This window comes from Bufo bufo, chromosome 2, assembly GCF_905171765.1.
Source record: "Bufo bufo chromosome 2, aBufBuf1.1, whole genome shotgun sequence".
Lineage (NCBI taxonomy): Eukaryota > Metazoa > Chordata > Amphibia > Anura > Bufonidae > Bufo > Bufo bufo.
In genome coordinates, this window is record NC_053390.1 from 232,601,285 (window position 1) to 232,622,402 (window position 21,118).

The window sequence follows — 21,118 nt, forward strand, 5'->3', positions numbered from 1 at the left end:
GATCCATGCCTGGTTCATTTTTATGAACGTCAGCTTGTCCACATTGGCTGTAGACAGGCGGCTGCGTTTGTCTGTAATGACGCCCCCTGCCGTGCTGAATACACGTTCAGACAAAACGCTGGCCGCCGGGCAGGCCAGCACCTCCAAGGCATAAAAGGCTAGCTCTGGCCACGTGGACAATTTGGAGACCCAGACGTTGAATGGGGCCGAACCATCAGTCAGTACGTGGAGGGGTGTGCACAGGTACTGTTCCACCATGTTAGTGAAATGTTGCCTCCTGCTAACACGTTCCGTATCAGGTGGTGGTGCAGTTAGCTGTGGTGTGGTGACAAAACTTTTCCACATCTCTGCCATGCTAACCCTGCCCTCAGAGGAGCTGGCCGTGACACAGCTGCGTTGGCGACCTCTTGCTCCTCCTCTGCCTTCGCCTTGGGCTTCCACTGGTTCTCCTGTGACATTTGGGAATGCTCTCAGTAACGCGTCTACCAACGTGCGCTTGTACTCGCGCATCTTCCTATCACGTTCCAGTGTGGGAAGTAAGGTGGGCACATTGTCTTTGTATCGGGGATCCAGCAGGGTGGCAACCCAGTAGTCCGCACACGTTAAAATGTGGGCAACTCTGCTGTCGTTGCGCAGGCACTGCAGCATGTAGTCGCTCATGTGTGCCAGGCTGCTCAGAGGTAAGGACAAGCTGTCCTCTATGGGAGGCGTATCGTCATCGTCCTGTGTTTCCCCCCAGCCACGCACCAGTGATGGACACCCGCTGCTTTGGGTGCCACCCTGCTGTGAACATGCTTCATCCTCATCCTCCTCCACCTCCTCCTCATCCTCGTCCTCCTCGTCCTCCAGTAGTGGGCCCTGTCTGGCCACATTTGTACCTGGCCTCTGCTGTTGCAAAAAACCTCCCTCTGAGTCACTTCGAAGAGACTGGCCTGAAAGTGCTAAAAATGACCACTCTTCCTCCTCTTCCTCCTGGGCCACCTCCTCTTCCATCATCGCCCTAAGTGTTTTCTCAAGGAGACATAGAAGTGGTATTGTAACGCTGATAACGGCGTCATCGCCACTGGCCATGTTGATGGAGTACTCGAAACAGCGCAACAGGGCACATAGGTCTCGCATGGAGGCCCAGTCATTGGTGGTGAAGTAGTGCTGTTCCGCAGTGCGACTGACCCGTGCGTGCTGCAGCTGAAACTCCACTATGGCCTGCTGCTGCTCGCACAGTCTGTCCAGCATGTGCAAGGTGGAGTTCCACCTGGTGGGCACATCGCATATGAGGCATTTACGCTGTAGCGCAGACAGGCGTGCAGCAGCAGGGTGTGAACGCCGGAAGCGCGAACAGACGGCCCGCACTTTATGCAGCAGCTCTGACATGTCGGGGTAGTTGCGAATGAACTTCTGCACCACCAAATTCAGCACATGCGCCAGGCAAGGGATGTGCGTCAAACCGGCTAGTCCCAGAGCTGCAACGAGATTTCGCCCATTATCGCACACCACCAGGCCGGGCTTGAGGCTCACCAGCAGCAACCACTCGTCGGTTTGTTGTTCTATACACCGCCACAACTCCTGTGCGGTGTGGGGCCTGTCCCCCAAACATATGAGTTTCAGAACGGCCTGCTGACGTTTTCCCCGGGCTGTGCTGAAGTTGGTGGTGAAGGTGTGTGGCTGACTGGATGAGCAGGTGGAAGAAGAGGAGGAGGAAGCTGAGTAGGAGGAGGAGGAGACAGGAGGCAAAGAATGTTGCCCTGCGATCCTTGGCGGCGGAAGGACGTGCGCCAAACAGCTCTCCGCCTGGGGCCCAGCCGCCACTACATTTACCCAGTGTGCAGTTAGGGAGATATAGCGTCCCTGGCCGTGCTTACTGGTCCACGTATCTGTGGTTAGGTGGACCTTGCCTCAGATGGCGTTGCGCAGTGCACACTTGATTTTATCGGACACTTGGTTGTGCAGGGAAGGCACGGCTCTCTTGGAGAAATAGTGCCGGCTGGGAACAACATACTGTGGGACAGCAAGCGACATGAGCTGTTTGAAGCTGTCTGTGTCCACCAGCCTAAATGACAGCATTTCATAGGCCAGTAGTTTAGAAATGCTGGCATTCAGGGCCAGGGATCGAGGGTGGCTAGGTGGGAATTTACGCTTTCTCTCAAATGTTTGTGAGATGGAGAGCTGAACACTGTGTGTGACATGGTTGAGATGCTTGGTGACGCAGGTGGTGGTGTTGGTGGTACATCCCATGTTTGCTGGGCGGCAGGTGCCAACGTTTCTCCAGAGGCGGAGGAAGAGGCGGAGGCAGCGGCAGCAGCAGAAGAGGCCGAGGCGGCAGCAGCAGAAGAGGTAGCAGGGGGAGCCTGAGTGACTTCTTTGTTTTTAAGATTTTTACTCCACTGCAGTTCATGCTTTGCATGCAGGTGCCTGGTCATGCAGGTTGTGCTAAGGTTCAGAACGTTAATGCCTCGCTTCAGGCTCTGATGGCACAGCGTGCAAACCACTCGGGTCTTGTCGTCAGCACATTGTTTAAAGAAGTGCCATGCCAGGGAACTCCTTGAAGCTGCCTTTGGGGTGCTCGGTCCCAGATGGCGGCGGTCAGTAGCAGGCGGAGTCTCTTGGCGGCGGGTGTTCTGATTTTGCCCACTGCTCCCTCTTTGTCTTTTGCTACGCTGTTGGCTCGGTCTCACCACTGCCTCTTCCTCCGAACTGTGAAAGTCAGTGGCACGACCTTCATTCCATGTGGGGTCTAGGACCTCATCGTCCCCTGCATCGTCTTCCACCCAGTCTTGATCCCTGACGCAGCAGTTGGCACCTGTGTTTCGTCATCATCAGAGACGTGCTGAGGTGGTGTTCCAATGTCCTCATCATCAGGAAAAATAAGTGGTTGTGCGTTAGTGCATTCTATCTCTTCCACCCCTGGGGAAGGGCTAGGTGGATGCCCTTGGGAAACCCTGGCAGCAGAGACTTCAAACAGCATAAGAGACTGCTGCATAACTTGAGGCTCAGACAGTTTCCCTGATATGCATGGGGGTGATGTGACAGACCGATGGGCTTGGTTTTCATGCGCCATCTGTGCGCTTTCTGCAGAAGACTGGGTGGGAGATAATGTGAACGTGCTGGATCCACTGTCGGACACCCAATTGACTAATGCCTGTACCTGCTCAGGCCTTACCATCCTTAGAACGGCATTGGGCCCCACCAAATATCGCTGTAAATTCTGCTGGCTACTGGAACCTGAGGTAGTTGGTTCACTAGGACATGTGGCTGTGGCAGAACGGCCACGTCCTCTCCCAGCACCAGAGGGTCCACTAACACCACCACGACCATGTCCACGTCCGCGTCCGCGTCCCTTATTAGATGTTTTCCTCATTGTTCCCGTTCACCACAATTTTGAGAATGGCAAATTTGGGAATGCTTTTTCAACCCAGAACAAAAAGTCTGCTTTTACGGTCACTACAAATAACTTGACCAGCTAAAACAGTGCAGATTTGGTTGAATAGAGATGTGAGACCTGTTTTTTTTTGCGCTGTGTGACAGGTATAGGTTTAATCACAGAATGACACTTCTATCAGCACGCTAGCGTGTGTCTTAGGTTTTTCTGAATGACACTATCAATACCTTCAATGTAAGATTTTCTTTTTGGGATAGATTTCAAGTAGGCCTCAAATACCAGAAACTAGTTATTTTGAGAATGGGAAATTTGGGAATGCTTTTTCAACCCAGAACAAAAAGTCTTCTTTTACGGTCACTACAAATAACTTGACCAGCAAAAACAGTGCAGATTTGGTTGAATAGAGATGTGAGACCTGTTTTTTTTTGCGCTGTGTGACAGGTATAGGTTTAATCACAGAATGACACTTCTATCAGCACGCTAGCGTGTGTCTTAGGTTTTTCTGAATGACACTATCAATACCTTCAATGTAAGATTTTCTTTTTGGGATAGATTTCAAGTAGGCCTCAAATACCAGAAACTAGTTATTTTGAGAATGGGAAATTTGGGAATGCTTTTTCAACCCAGAACAAAAAGTCTGCTTTTACGGTCACTACAAATAACTTGACCAGCAAAAACAGTGCAGATTTGGTTGAATAGAGATGTGAGACCTGTTTTTTTTTGCTCTGTGTGACAGGTATAGGTTTAATCACAGAATGACACTTCTATCAGCACGCTAGCGTGTGTCTTAGGTTTTTCTGAATGACACTATCAATACCTTCACTGTAAGATTTTCTTTTTGGGATAGTTTTCAAGTAGGCCTCAAATACCAGAAACTAGTTATTTTGAGAATGGGAAATTTGGGAATGCTTTTTCAACCCAGAAAAAAAAGTGTGCTTTTACGGTCAATACAAATAACTTGACCAGCTAAAACAGTACAGATTTGGTTGAATAGAAATGTCAGGTCTATTTTTTAGGCGCTGGGTGACAGGCTCAACTTGCCCCTGATGTAATATATGGCCAAAAAATAACCACACTGTTGATGGTTAAATGCACTTGGGTGACACAGGCTCAGCGTGCACCAGATGTAGTATATGGCCAAAAAATAATCAGACTGTTGATGGTTAAATGCACTTCGGTGACACAGGCTCAGCCTGCAGCTGATGTAGGATATAGCACAAAATAACCACACTATCGATGGTTAAATACACTTGGTGATAGCTCGTGCTGGCGCACCACAAGTCACAAAATGGCCGCCGATCACCCCAGAAAAAAAGTGATCTAAAAACGCTCTGGGCAGCCTCAAAAAAGTGAGCAAGTCAATAATAGCACTTCAATGATCCACAGCTGCAGATCGATCACAGAATGAAGTCTTTTGGAGGAGTTAATCTGCCTAATCTCGCCCTAACGTCGCAGCTGCAACCTCTCCCTATACTGATCATTGCAGAGTGACGTGCGGCGCTACGTGACTCCAGCTTAAATAGAGGCTGGGTCACATGGTGCACTGGCCAATCACAGCCATGCCAATAGTAGGCATGGCTGTGATGGCCTCTTGGGCCAAGTAGTATGACGCTTGTTGATTGGCTGCTTTGCAGCCTTTCAAAAAGCGCCAAGAAAGCGCCGAACACCGAACCCGGACTTTTACGAAAATGTTCGGGTTCGGGTCTGTGTCACGGACACCCCAAAATTCGGTACGAACCCGAACTATACAGTTCGGGTTCGCTCATCCCTAAGCAGAAACTACTAATTTTGAGAATGGCAAATTTGGGAATAGTTTTTCAACCCAGAACAAAAACTGTGCTTTTACGGTCACTACAAATAATTTGACCAGCTAAAACAGTACAGATTTGGTTGAATATAAATGTGAGGCCTATTATTTACGCGCTGTGTGACAGATATACCTTTAATCACAGAATTAGACTTGTATCTGCACTGTAGCGTGTGTGTTAAGTTTTTCAGAATGACACTATCAGCACCTTCAATCTAAGATATCCTTTTTGGGATAGATTTAAAGTAGGCCTGATATATAGCAGAAACTACTAATTTTGAGAATGGCAAATTTGGGAATAGAGTTGAGCGAACACCTGGATGTTCGGGTTCGACGAGTTCGGCCGAACTTTCGAAAAATGTTCGGGTTCGGGATCCGAACTCGACCCGAACTTCATCCCGAACCCGAACCCCATAGAAGTCAATGGGGACCCGAACTTTTGGGCACTAAAAAGGCTGTAAAACACACCCGGAAAGGGCTAGAGGGCTGCAAAAGGCAGCAAAATGTAGTTAAATCCCCTGCAAACAAATGTAGATAGGGAAATGATGAGTTAACATAAAATAAATAAAAATTAAACAATATTAATTGGTGTGAGGTCCCATAGCACAGAATCAGGCTTCAAGTCACCCACCAATGGAGAAGGTCACTTACTATTATTTTGACCACAGCACCCAGACAAAGGAGAGAGGTCCCACAGCAGAGAACCAGGCATCATATCACCCACCACAGGAGTAGGCCACCATTTAGTTACTTTGACCCCTACACCCAGACGGAGGAGAGAGGTTACACAGCAGAGAATCAGGCATTTAGATCACCCACCACAGGAGTAGGCCACCATTGAATCAGACCCCGGAAACCATGTCAGATGGCACAAGCATAAGCTTTATATCAATCAGCACAGGAGAAGGCGACTTTGACAGACTTTGACCCCTACACCCGGACGGAGGAGAGAGGTTTCAAAGCAGAGAATCAGGCATTTAGATCACCCACCACAGGAGTAGGCCCCAATTTAATGGGACCCCGGCAACCATGTCAGATGGCACAACCATCAGCTTCATATCAATCAGCACAGGAGAAGGCGACTTTGAAAGACTTTGACCCCTACACCCAGACGGAGGAGAGAGGTTTCACAGCAGAGAATCAGGCATTTAGATCACCCACCACAGGAGTAGGCCCCCATTGAATCAGACCCTGGCAACCATGTCAGATGGCACAACCATCAGCTTTATATCAATCAGCACAGGAGAAGGCGACTTTGAAAGACTTTGACCCCTACACCCAGATGGAGGAGAGAGGTTTCACAGCAGAGAATCAGGCATCATATCAACCACCACAGGAGAAGCCACCATTTAGTTACTTTGACCCCTGCACCCAGGAAGAGGAGAGAGGCACCACAGCACATATTCTGGCATCATATCAGCCACCACAGGAGAAGCCACCATTGAGTTACTTTGACCCCCGCACCCAGGAAGAGGAGAGAGGCACCACAGCACATATTCTGGCATCATATCAGCCACCACAGGAGAAGCCACCATTGAGTTACTTTGACCCCCGCACCCAGGAAGAGGAGAGAGGCACCACAGCACATATTCTGGCATCATATCAGCCACCACAGGAGAAGCCACCATTGAGTTACTTTGACCCCTGCACCCAGGAAGAGGAGAGAGGCCCCACAGCACATATTCTGGCATCATATCAGCCACCACAGGAGAAGCCACCATTTAGTTACTTTGACCCCTTCACCCAAACAGAGGAGAGAGGTTCCACATCAGAGAATCAGGCATCATATCAACCACCACAGGAGTAGGCCACAATTTAATGGGACCCCGGCAACCATGTCAGATGGCACAACCATCAGCTTCATATCAATCAGCACAGGAGAAGGCGACTTTGAAAGACTTTGACCCCTACACCCAGACGGAGGAGAGAGGTTTCACAGCAGAGAATCAGGCATTTAGATCACCCACCACAGGAGTAGGCCCCCATTGAATCAGACCCTGGCAACCATGTCAGATGGCACAACCATCAGCTTTATATCAATCAGCACAGGAGAAGGCGACTTTGAAAGACTTTGACCCCTACACCCAGATGGAGGAGAGAGGTTTCACAGCAGAGAATCAGGCATCATATCAACCACCACAGGAGAAGCCACCATTTAGTTACTTTGACCCCTGCACCCAGGAAGAGGAGAGAGGCACCACAGCACATATTCTGGCATCATATCAGCCACCACAGGAGAAGCCACCATTGAGTTACTTTGACCCCCGCACCCAGGAAGAGGAGAGAGGCACCACAGCACATATTCTGGCATCATATCAGCCACCACAGGAGAAGCCACCATTGAGTTACTTTGACCCCCGCACCCAGGAAGAGGAGAGAGGCACCACAGCACATATTCTGGCATCATATCAGCCACCACAGGAGAAGCCACCATTGAGTTACTTTGACCCCTGCACCCAGGAAGAGGAGAGAGGCCCCACAGCACATATTCTGGCATCATACTAACCACCACAGGAGAAGCCACCATTGAGTTACTTTGACCCCCGCACCCAGGAAGAGGAGAGAGGCCCCACAGCACATATTCTGGCATCATATCAGCCACCACAGGAGAAGCCACCATTGAGTTACTTTGACCCCCGCACCCAGGAAGAGGAGAGAGGCACCACAGCACATATTCTGGCATCATATCAGCCACCACAGGAGAAGCCACCATTGAGTTACTTTGACCCCTGCACCCAGGAACAGGAGAGAGGCCCCACAGCACATATTCTGGCATCATACTAACCACCACAGGAGAAGCCACCATTGAGTTACTTTGACCCCTGCACCCAGGAAGAGGAGAGAGGCCCCACAGCACATATTCTGGCATCATATCAGCCACCACAGGAGAAGCCACCATTGAGTTACTTTGACCCCCGCACCCAGGAAGAGGAGAGAGGCACCACAGCACATATTCTGGCATCATATCAGCCACCACAGGAGAAGCCACCATTGAGTTACTTTGACCCCCGCACCCAGGAAGAGGAGAGAGGCACCACAGCACATATTCAGGCATCATATCACACACCACAGGAGAAGGCCTCTTTCAGTGATTTAGGCCTTTGGACCCAGACAGAGGAGAGAGGCACCACAGCACATATTCTGGCATCATATCAGCCACCACAGGAGAAGCCACCATTGAGTTACTTTGACCCCTGCACCCAGGAAGAGGAGAGAGGCACCACAGCACATATTCTGGCATCATATCAGCCACCACAGGAGAAGCCACCATTTAGTTACTTTGACCCCTTCACCCAAACAGAGGAGAGAGGTTCCACATCAGAGAATCAGGCATCATATCAACCACCACAGGAGTAGGCCACAATTTAGTTTATTTGACCCCTGCACCCAGGAAGAGGAGAGAGGCCCCACAGCACATATTCTGGCATCATATCACACACCACAGGAGAAGGCCTCTTTCGGTGATTTAGGCCTTTGGACCCAGACAGAGGAGAGAGGTCAGAGATTAGCTTCATATCCCCCAGCACAGCAGAAGACCGCTTTATTTGACTTAGGCCTCAGCACCCAGACAGAAGACAGAGGTAGCATGGCAGAGGTTATGGCTTCATGTCACCCGTTAGTTTAACCGGCCACTTTCATCTGGTTAGGCCCCGGCGCCCAGACAGAGAAGAGTTTCATTCAACTGTGGGTTTCATAAAATTTGTATCAAATAAAGAAGTGGCCCGTAGCACAACAAGACATGTTTTAGGCAGTTAATAAGGACTACTCTGCACAAGGGAGGGACAGGTCCTGTGGGATCCATGCCTGGTTCATCTTTATGAAGGTCAGCTTGTCCACGTTGGCTGTGGACAGGCGGCTGCGCTTGTCAGTAATGACGCCCCCTGCCGTGCTGAATACGCGTTCAGATAAAACGCTGGCCGCCGGGCAGGAAAGCACCTCCAAGGCATAACATGCTAACTCTGGCCACGTGGACAATTTCGAAACCCAGTAGTTGAATGGGGCCGAACCATCCGTCAGGATGTGGAGGGGTGTGCAGACATACTGTTCAACCATGTTAGTGAAATGCTGCCTCCTGCTAACACGTTCCGTATCAGGTGTCGGTGCAGATAGCTGTGGCGTGGAGACAAAACTTTTCCACATTTCTGCCATGCTAACCCTGCCCTCAGATGAGCTGGCCGTGACACAGCTGCGTTGGCGACCTCTTGCCACTCCTCTGCCTTCACCTTCCACCTGTTCCCCTGTGACATGTGGGAATGCTCTCAAGAGCGCCTCTATCAGCGTGCGCTTGTACTCGCGCATCTTACGGTCGCGCTCCAGTTCAGGAATTAAAGTGGGCACATTGTCTTTATACCGGGGATCCAGCAGGGTGGCCACCCAGTAGTCTGCACACGTTAAAACGTGGGCAACTCTGCTGTCGTTGCGCAGGCATTGGAGCATATATTCGCTCATGTGGGCCAGGCTACCCATGGGTAAGGACAAGCTGTCCTCTGTGGGAGGCGTATCGTCATCGTCCACCGTATCCCCCCAGCCACGCACCAGTGATGGGCCTGGGCTGCCACTGCTGTGAACTTGCGTCATCCTCGTCCCCCTCCACCTCCTCCTCCTCCTCGTCCTCCAGTACAGTGCCTTGGCTGGCGACTTGTGAACCTGTCCTCTGCTGCTTAAACAAACCTCCCTCTGAGCCACTTCGAACAGACTGGCCCGAAAGTGTTAGAAACGAGCCCTCATCCTCCTCCTCCTCCTCCACCTGGGCCACCTCCTCTAACATCATTGCCCTAAGTGTTTTCTCAAGGAGACATAGAAGTGGTATTGTAACGCTGATAACAGTGTCATCGCCACTGGCCATGTTGGTGGAGTACTCGAAACAGCGCAGCAGGGCACACAGGTCTCGCATGGAGGCCCAATCATTGGTGGTGAAGTGGTGCTGTTCGGCAGTACGACTGACGCGAGCGTGCTGCAGCTGAAACTCCACTATGGCCTGCTGCTGCTCGCACAGTCTCTCCAGCATGTGCAAGGTGGAGTTCCACCGGGTGGGCACGTCGCATATGAGGCGGTGAGCGGGAAGGCCGAAGTTCCGCTGTAGCGCAGACAGGCGAGCAGCGACAGGATGTGAACGGCGGAAGCGCGCACAGACGGCCCGCACTTTATGCAGCAGCTCTGACATGTTGGGGTAGTGGTGAATGAACCTCTGCACCACCAAGTTCAGCACATGCGCCAGGCAAGGGATGTGCGTCAAACCGGCTAGTCCCAGAGCTGCCACGAGATTTCGATCATTATTGCATACCACCAGGCCTGGCTTGAGGCCCACCGGCAGAAACCACTCGTCGGTCTGTTGTTCAATACCCCGCCACAACTCCTGTGCGGTGTGGGGCCTGTCCCCCAAACATATGAGTTTCAGAATGGCCTGCTGACGTTTACCCCGGGCTGTGCTGAAGTTGGTGGTGAAGGTGTGTGGCTGACCGGATGAGCTGGTGGAAGCAGTGGAGGAGGAAGCCGAGTAGGAGGAGGAGGCTACAGGAGGCAGAGAATGATGCCCTGCGATCCTAGGGGGCGGAAGGACGTGCGCCAAGGAACTGTCCGCCGGGGGCCCAGCCGCCACTACATTCATCCAGTGTGCAGTTAGTGAGATATAGCGTCCCTGGCCGTGCTTACTGGTCCACGTATCTGTGGTTAGGTGGACCTTGCCACAAATGGCGTTGCGCAGTGCACACTTGATTTTATCGGACACTTGCATGTGCAGGGAAGGCACGGCTGTCTTGGAGAAGTAGTGGCGGCTGGGAACCACATACTGCGGGACAGCCATGGCCATCAGCTGTTTGAAGCTGTCTGTGTCCACCAGCCGGAATGACAGCATTTCAAAGGCCAGCAGTTTAGAAATGCTGGCGTTCAGGCCAAGGGCTCGAGGGTGACTCGGGGGGAATTTGCGCTTCCTCTCTAAGGTTTGAGATATTGAGAGCTGAACGCTGCTGTGTGATATAGTGGAGACGCTAGTTGACGGTGGCGGTGGTGGTGGTGTCGGTGGCACATCCTCTGTTTGCTGCTCGGCAGGTGGCAACATTCCTCTCGAGGCGGAAGCCGAGGCAGCAGCGGTAGAGGGAGCAGGGGGAGCCTCAGCGAGTGCCCGGTTTTTAAGGTGTGTACCCCACTGCAGTTCATGCTTTGCATGTAGATGCCTGGTCATGCAGGTTGTGCTGAGGTTCAGAACGTTAATGCCTCGCCTCAGGCTCTGATGGCAGAGCGTGCAAGTCACTCGGGTCTTGTCGGTAGGACATTGTTTAAAGAAGTGCCATGCCAGGGAACTCTTTGAAGCTGCCTTTGTGGGGCTGGGTCCCTGTTGGCGATGTCCAGTAGCAGGCGAACTCTGGGGGCGGCGGCTCGTCTGCTTTGGCCCCCTGCTCCCTCTTTGGCTTCGCTGTTGTCTCGGTCTCACCACTACCTCTTCCTCTGAACTGTGAAAGTCATCGCCACGACCTTCAGTCCATGTGGGGTCTAAGACCTCATCGTCCTCTGCATCGTCTTCCACCCAGTCTCCCTCCCTGACCTCCTCCTGTTCAGTCTGCACACTGCAAAAAGACGCGGCAGTGGGCACCTGTGTTTCGTCATCATCAGAGAGTCGGTGACTCTGCTGTGGTGGTATTCCCATGTCCTCTTCATCTGGAGACATAAGTGTTTGTGCGTCAGTGCATGGTATGTCTTCCTCCACTGGGGAAGGGCTAGGTGGACGCCCCTGGGAAACCCTGGAAGCAGAGTCTTCAAACAGAAGAAGAGACTGCTGCATAACTTGTGGCTCAGACCGTTTCCCTGATATGCTTGGGGGTGATGTGACAGACTGATGGGCTTGGTTTTCAGGTGCCACCTGTGCGCTTTCCGCAGAAGACTGGGTGGAAGACCATGTGGTGAACGTGCTGGAAGCACTGTCGGCCACCCAATCGATTAATGCCTGTACCTGCTCAGGCCTTACCATCCTAAGAGCGTCATTGGGCCCCACGAGATATTGTACATTCTGCCGGCTAGTTGAGGGAGTTCGTTCCCTACTGTGTGCGCCTGGGGCCGAACGGCCACGTCCTCTACCAGCAACAGAGGCTCCACGGACACCACCACGACCGCGTCCTCGTCCCTTAATAGTATTTTTCTTCATTGTTGCGATTCAACTCGCACCACAATGAAATATATTATTTTTTATAAGCAAAATCCCCTCACTGGAATACTTTCAGTCTTTTGACTGTATGGATTACAGATGGAATGACTGTTATATGTGAGTACCGCTTTCTTTGACAGATTCTAGTATGGGTACATATATGTTTTCCCAACCCCAGCACATTAGTTTGCTAATTCCAGATGTATGAAACGCAGGCCTAACTGTATCTAGTATATTGAACGCCAGATAAACTAACTTGGCCTTTTTTAAATAAAAAAAATTCCCTCACTGGAATACTTTCAGTCTTTTGACTGTATGGATTACAGATGGAATGACTGTTATATGTGAGTACCGCTTTCTTTGACAGATTCTAGTATGGGTACATATATGTTTTCCCAACCCCAGCACATTAGTTTGCTAATTCCAGATGTATGAAACGCAGGCCTAACTGTATCTAGTATATTGAACGCCAGATAAACTAACTTGGCCTTTTTTAAATAAAAAAAATTCCCTCACTGGAATACTTTCAGTCTTTTGACTGTATGGATTACAGATGGAATGACTGTTATATGTGAGTACCGCTTTCTTTGACAGATTCTAGTATGGGTACATATATGTTTTCCCAACCCCAGCACATTAGTTTGCTAATTCCAGATGTATGAAACGCAGGCCTAACTGTATCTAGTATATTGAACGCCAGATAAACTAACTTGGCCTTTTTTAAATAAAAAAAAAATTCCCTCACTGGAATACTTTATGGCTTTTCACTGTATGGATTACAGGTGGACTGGTATTAGTAGGGGTGACACAAGCACACCCAAGTCCCTGATGTAGGATTTCTATGGCACAGACCACTATTACAAGTGATTAATGGACGTTGGGAGAGATTGTGCTGCAGCACTAGTCCCAAGATGGCCGCCGCCTATCAGCCCAGTAACATGTGCCACAAAATGGTCTGCACAACCTTTAAAAAAAATAGCCTTGGACTGTGCTGCTAAATCGCTATTGGTCTGAATCCCAGGTGTAGATGTCTGACTTGTTTGGAGCTTTGGAATGCACACTGTGGCAGCTTCTGCTGCAGCACTACAAGTCGCAAAATGGCGGCCGGCGGTCAGCCCAGGTACATGTGGATGGAAAAATCACTCTGGCCACTCTAAAAATAGCCAATCCCTATCAAAAAAGCAGCTCAGCTGCAGTTGTTCAGATGAATCACAGGTGGAGGAGAGAAATTTGCTTCCAGTTATTCAATTATCCCTGCCTATTCTCGCCCTAGCATCAGCTGCGTCTATCCCTGTTCTATTCACATCGGGAGTGAGCACGTCCCGACGTGCGCACAAGCTTATAAAGAGGCTGAGTCACATGCTGCACTTGGCCAATCACAGCCTTGCCAATAGTAGGCATGGCTGCGATGGCATCTTAGGGCAAGTAGTATGATGCATGTTGATTGGCTGCTTTGCAGCCTTTCAAAATGCGCCAAAATACATGCCGAACGACGAACCCGAACCCGAACTTTTACGAAAAAGTTCGGGTTCGGGTCCGTGTCACGAACACCCCAAAATTCGGTACGGACCCGAACTATGCTCGAACTGTTCGCTCAACACTATTTGGGAATAGTTTTTCAACCCAGAACAAAAAATGTGCTTTTACGTTCACTAAATATAACTTGACCAGCTAAAACTGTACTGATTTGGAGGAATAGGCTCAACTTGCCCCTGATGTAGTATATGGCCAAAAAATAACCACACTATTGATGGTTAAATGCACTTGGGTGACAAAAGCGCCTAGAAAGCACCGAACACCGAACCCGAACCAGGACTTTTACAAAAATGTTCGGGTTCGGGTCCGTGTCACGGACACCCCAAAATTCAGTTCGGGTTCGCGCTCCCCCCAACTATACAGTTCGGGTTCGCTCATCCCTAGCCACGACCTTAACACAAGGTCGTGACGAAATGTAAATAAAAGCTGAGAAATGTTTTTTTCCGCAATAATGCCTCTTGTACATCGTCTTATTATCTTTTTGGAGACACGTATGTCATTTCCCGTCAAAAAATTACTTGCTGGTTGAATAAAAGTAACTTTAAGTCAAAATTTGCCAGGGGTATGAATAATTATGGGCAGCACTGTATATATACAGTGGGATGCTAAAGTTTGGGCAACCTTGTTAATCGTCATGATTTTCCTGTATAAATCGTTGGTTGTTACGATAAAAAATGTCAGTTAAATATATCATATAGGAGACACACACAGTGATATTTGAGAAGTGAAATGAAGTTTATTGGATTTACAGAAAGTGTGCTATAATTGTTTAAACAAAATTAGGCAGGTGCATAAATTTGGGCACTGTCGTCATTTTATTGATTCCAAAACCTTTAGAACTAATTATTGGAAATCAAATTGGCTTGGTAAGCTCAGTGACCCCTGACCTACATACACAGGTGAATCCAATTATGAGAAAGAGTATTTAAAGGGAATATGTCACTATCATATTAGCAATTTTTTTTATGAATCCATGTGTAATAAAGTACCTTATTTCCATATGTCTTGTTCTTTAAAATTCTGTGTCTTGTCATTTCTTAAAATAAACGCTTTTTATGATATTCAAATGAAGCTGTAAGGAGCCCAGAGGGGCGTTATTCTTTGTCCACGGTGCCCAGGAACGCCCCTCTGAAGTGCCGCGCCAGCCTAAATTTGAAAACTAAGAACTCCTCCAAGATCGCCTAAATCACCTCCCAGAGGCAAGGCTAAGTGCTCCCACCCCCAGCGCCGCGCTCTGCGGCAAACACCCCCGATCCTCCTCTCGCCCGCAGCCGAAATCTCACGCAGGCGCAGTGTCGGCGATTGCCTGCGCGATGATAAGGCGACTGAGGGCAACAGCTTCAACAGCGTCACTGGGCATGCGTCGATCCCAGCTGGCTGAGAAAACAGCGAACACGTCACTGGGATCGGCGCATGCCCAGTGACGCTGTTGAAGCTGTTGCCCTCAGTCGTCTTATCATCGTGCAGGCGCAGGCAATCGCCGGCACTGCACCTGCGTGGGATTTTGGCTGCGGGCGAGAGGAGGATCGGTGGTGTTTGCCGCGGCGCTGGGGGGGGGAGCACTTAGCCTCGCCTCTGGGAGGTGATTTAGGCGATCTTGGAGGAGTTCTTAGTTTTCAAATTTAGGCGGGCACGGCACTTCAGAGGGACGTTCCTGGGCACCGTGGACAAAGAATAACGCCCCTCTGGGCTCCTTACAGCTTCATTTGAATATCATAAAAAGCGTTTTTTTGAAGAAATGACAAGACACAGAATAAAAAGAACAAGACATATGGAAATAAGGTACTTTATTAAACATGGATTCATAAAAAAAAAAAAATTGCTAATATGCTAGTGACAGATTCCCTTTAAGGGGGTACATTGTAAGTTTCCCTCCTCTTTTAATTTTCTCTGAAGAGTAGCAACATGGGGGTCTCAAAACAACTCTCAAATGACCTGAAGACAAAGATTGTTCACCATCATGGTTTAGGGGAAGGATACAGAAAGCTGTCTCAGAGATTTCAGCTGTCTGTTTCCACAGTTAGGAACATATTGAGGAAATGGAAGACCACAGGCTCAGTTCAAGTTAAGGCTCGAAGTGGCAGACCAAGAAAAATCTCAGATAGACAGAAGCGACGAATGGTGAGAACAGTCAGAGTCAATCCACAGACCAGCACCAAAGACCTACAACATCATCTTGCTGCAGATGGAGTCACTGTGCATCGTTCAACCATTCGGCGCACTTTACACAAGGAGATGCTGTATGCGAGAGTGATGCAGAGGAAGCCTTTTCTCCGCCCACAGCACAAAAAGTGCCGCTTGAGGTGGGCTAAAGCACATTTGGACAAGCCAGCTTCATTTTGGAATAAGGTGCTGTGGACTGATGAAACTAAAATTGAGTTATTTGGCCATAACAAGGGGCGTTATGCATGGAGGAAAAAGAACACAGCATTCCAAGAAAAACACCTGCTGCCTACAGTAAACTATGGTGGTGGTTCCATCATGCTGTGGGGCTGTGTGCCCAGTGCAGGGACTGGGAATCTTGTCAAAGTTGAGGGACGCATGGATTTCACTCAGTATCAGCAGATTCTGGAGACCAATGTCCAGGAATCAGTGACAAAGCTGAAGCTGCACCGGGGCTGGATCTTTTAACAAGACAACGACCCTAAACACTGCTCAAAATCCACTAAGGCATTTATGCAGAGGAATAAGTATAACGTTCATGGAATGGCCATCTCAGTCCCCAGACCTGAATATAATTGAAAATCTGTGGTGTGACTTAAAGAGAGCTGTCCATGCTCGGAAGCCATCAAACCTGAATGAACTAAAGATGTTTTGTAAAGAGGAATGGTCCAAAATACCTTCAACCAGAATCCAGACTCTCATTGGAACCTACAGGAAGCGTTTAGAGGCTGTAATTTTTGCAAAAGGAGGATCTACTAAATATTGATTTCATTTCTTTTTTGTGGTGCCCAAATTTATGCACCTGCCTAATTTTGTTTAAACAATTATAGCACACTTTCTGTAAATCCAATAAACTTCATTTCACTTCTCAAATATCACTGTGTGTGTCTCCTATATGATATATTTAACTGACATTTTTTATGTAACAACCAACGATTTATACAGGAAAATCATGACGATTAACAAGGTTGCCCAAACTTTTGCATCCCACTGTGTGTGTGTATATATATATAGATATATACAGTGGGGGAAATAATTATTTGACCCCTCGCTGATTTTGTAAGTTTGTCCAATGACAAAGAAATGAAAAGTCTCAGAACAGTATCATTTCAATGGTAGGTTTATTGTAACAGTGGCAGATAGCACATCAAAAGGAAAATCGAAAAAATAACTTTAAATAAAAGATAGCAACTGATTTGCATTTCATTGAGTGAAATAAGTATTTGAACCCCTACCAACCATTAAGAGTTCTGGCTCCCACAGAGTGGTTAGACACTTCTACTCAATTAGTCACCCTCATTAAGGACACCTGTCTTAACTAGTCACCTGTATAAAAGACACCTGTCCACAGAATCAATCAATCAAGCAGACTCCAAACTCTCCAACATGGGAAAGACCAAAGAGCTGTCCAAGGATGTCAGAGACAAAATTGTAGACCTGCACAAGGCTGGAATGGGCTACAAAACCATTAGCAAGAAGCTGGGAGAGAAGGTGACAACTGTTGGTGCGATTGTTCGAAAATGGAAGGAGCACAAAATGACCATCAATCGACCTCGCTCTGGGGCTCCACGCAAGATCTCACCTCGTGGGGTGTCAATGGTTCTGAGAAAGGTGAAAAAGCATCCTAGAACTACACGGGAGGAGTTAGTTAATGACCTCAAATTAGCAGGGACCACAGTCACCAAGAAAACCATTGGAAACACATTACACCGCAATGGATTAAAATCCTGCAGGGCTCGCAAGGTCCCCCTGCTCAGGAAGGCACATGTGCAGGCCCGTCTGAAGTTTGCCAATGAACACCTGAATGATTCAGAGAGTGACTGGGAGAAGGTGCTGTGGTCTGATGAGACCAAAATAGAGCTCTTTGGCATTAACTCAACTCGCTGTGTTTGGAGGAAGAAAAATGCTGCCTGTGACCCCCAAAACACCGTCCCCACCGTTCAGCATGGGGGTGGAAACATTTTGCTTTGGGGGTGTTTTTCTGCTAAGGGCACAGGACAACTTATTCGCATAAACGGGAAAATGGACGGAGCCATGTATCGTGAAATCCTGAGCGACAACCTCCTTCCCTCTGCCAGGAAACTGAAAATGGGTCGTGGATGGGTGTTCCAGCACGACAATGACCCAAAACATACAGCAAAGGCAACAAAGGAGTGGCTCAAGAAGAAGCACATTAAGGTCATGGAGTGGCCTAGTCAGTCTCCGGACCTTAATCCAATCGAAAACCTATGGAGGGAGCTCAAGCTCAGAGTTGCACAGAGACAGCCTCGAAACCTTAGGGATTTAGAGATGATCTGCAAAGAGGAGTGGACCAACATTCCTCCTAAAATGTGCGCAAACTTGGTCATCAATTACAAGAAACGTTTGACCTCTGTGCTTGCAAACAAGGGTTTTTCCACCAAGTATTAAGTCTTTTTTTGTTAGAGGGTTCAAATACTTATTTCACTCAATGAAATGCAAATCAGTTGCTATCTTTTATTTAAAGTTATTTTTTCGATTTTCCTTTTGATGTGCTATCTGCCACTGTTACAATAAACCTACCATTGAAATGATACTGTTCTGAGACTTTTCATTTCTTTGTCATTGGACAAACTTACAAAATCAGTGAGGGGTCAAATAATTATTTCCCCCACTGTATATATAGATACACACACACACACACACACACACACACACACACACACACACACGTATACTGCTTAATTGTATTGGACCCCACAGAAAATGATATCTGTGAAAACAGGAAAACAAAATGAATGTATTTGTTTGCAGGTAGCTGCTTTTGAGGTGCACCTGCACTTCTGTAAGCAGTCACAGCCTTCCAGATGTCCTGTCTTCTCTTTCCCTGTCTGCCATCTGCCTTGCTTCTTTTTATTGTGCACAACACACACCGTTCTTCTTTGGAATCCTAGCCTTTCCCTTCAATGCACCTGGCAATAAGCTTGATTGCTTAATTTCTATCCATCCCTGATTGTTTTTTCACTCTCACTGACTTCACCTTCCATGATTGTTTTCCTGGTAGACATTGTAGCATCCAACCACCATCTCTAACAGCCTAGGACAGCATGACGTTTCTCTCTGACACTACTTAATCTGCTGCAGCACTTATTGGCTTATCTAGGCTGTCTGTTAGCTTGGGAGCTAATCAGGGCAAGCCCCCCTTCCCCTCTCAGGGTAATATGAGAACCCTTCTTCCTCTCTATTGCTTTTTCCCCACCAATATGTGCAGTAAAATGGCACTACGTGTTCTTTTAATCAATTCATCCGAAAAGAACCTGGAAAGATTCTGCATCCAAAAAATAGCAAAGTTCGGATTGAACTCGGTTCGGTCCGAACTGGTTTGCTCACCCTTACTCATATGCCAACCGATTTTCTTTCCTAGTTTTGAGGCAGAAGCTATATCAGAACTCATATCAGAACTCATGTGGTACCTGTATAAAACATCAAACATATACATTACTCAGGGATATTTGGCTTCTGGGTGAAATTTCAGGATAAACCTAAAATGCACTCTAACCTTTACAGGTGAACTTAATGTGACCTTCTCTAAATATTTGAATGCACATGTCCAACTGTTCAATGTTTCAGTACTTTTTGCACAACTTGCTGTTCTCTAACAAGGAGCTTCATGGCAAAATTCACAAGAGGTGTTTGATCCATGAATCACCCAATTCATTTCCTGTTTCAATTAGAATTGGTATTTAAACAGTCCTCATCATGCTGTTCAAGCAGGATGTTCTCAGACAGAAGTGGCCACTGAGCTTAGAGTTTTGCAGAGTGTAATCAGCAGGTTGCAACAGAGAGACTGGATGAGTCACAGAAAGGCAAATAAGTGGACATTCTTTGGCCACATCCCATACTGATGACCACTTCATTTTGAACAATGTCCTGCAGAACCGATGATGAATGTCACACAACTCCAGGCACATTTAAGGGAGTTGAGGGACACCCAATTGGGAAGTTAGATAATTCGAAAACGTTTACATCAGCATGGTCTGCGTGCTAGACAACCTGCAAGGGTACCTGACCCCAGGCATCATCTTCCTGCAGATGCCAGGGAGCATCTACGCTGGATGTGGGACCAGTGGCCCTCAGTGCTGTTCATTGATGAAAGTCAATTCACGGTGAGCAAAAATGATGGCTGCAAACGATGTTGGAGACGTCAACGAGAGCGCTATGAATCAGCCACTGTTGTCACCAGACCAAACCTTTGGTGGTGGTGGTGTTACAGTGTGGGCAGGTGTGTCTAGTCAATACAGAACTGCCCTACACCTTGGTAATGGTACAGTGACAAGTCCATGCTACTTGAATAACCCCATTTAAAACCTATGGGTTCAACTGAGTCGCCGTAAAGAAGCTCGTAACTCTGTATGCTAGAACCTCAATGACCTTGGGGCTGCCCTACAAGAAGAGTGGGATGCCATGGCTTAGCAGACAAAAAGTCGACTTGTGAACAGCATGAAACGTCGTTCTCAAGCTGTAATTGATGCTCAAGGCCACATGACGAGTTATTGAGACATTAACATTTTTTATGGGGGTATACCTACCATTGTTGTTGGCTTTTGTTTCAATACATTGTTTAAGATTAGGAAATCACCATTGCATGCTTCTACTTAAATGCTCTACTCATGATATAATATCACTGTAGCATGAACTTTTTACGTTTTCCATAAATTTCAACCGAAAGCCAAATAGGTTAGTGCATAAGGTGGTCGGGAACAGGTTAACTATTACAATATACTACATTCCATAAAATACAATATTCACAGTACAATATATGATATTAATAAGCCTAGCCTAATAATCCTTGTCATATATTAAAATGTCTACACATTACTTAATAATACTTTTCTGCAACTTATTTTAATTCTTAAATACTGCAGTATTATAATAAGATCCGGGAGGTACAATAGACAAATATCTACTGTCATAGTGCATTCTGTTCTACCAGATCTGTAATGGTACACCTTGTCTTGCTAACGGCATCTAGAGAAAATATTGCAACTTGTTCCTAATTAAGTCTTATGCCCAGGCTGCCACGCTCAATTTTGTTAACAGCCTTCGATCCTTATACACTAGAACATTTGGAAACTATTAC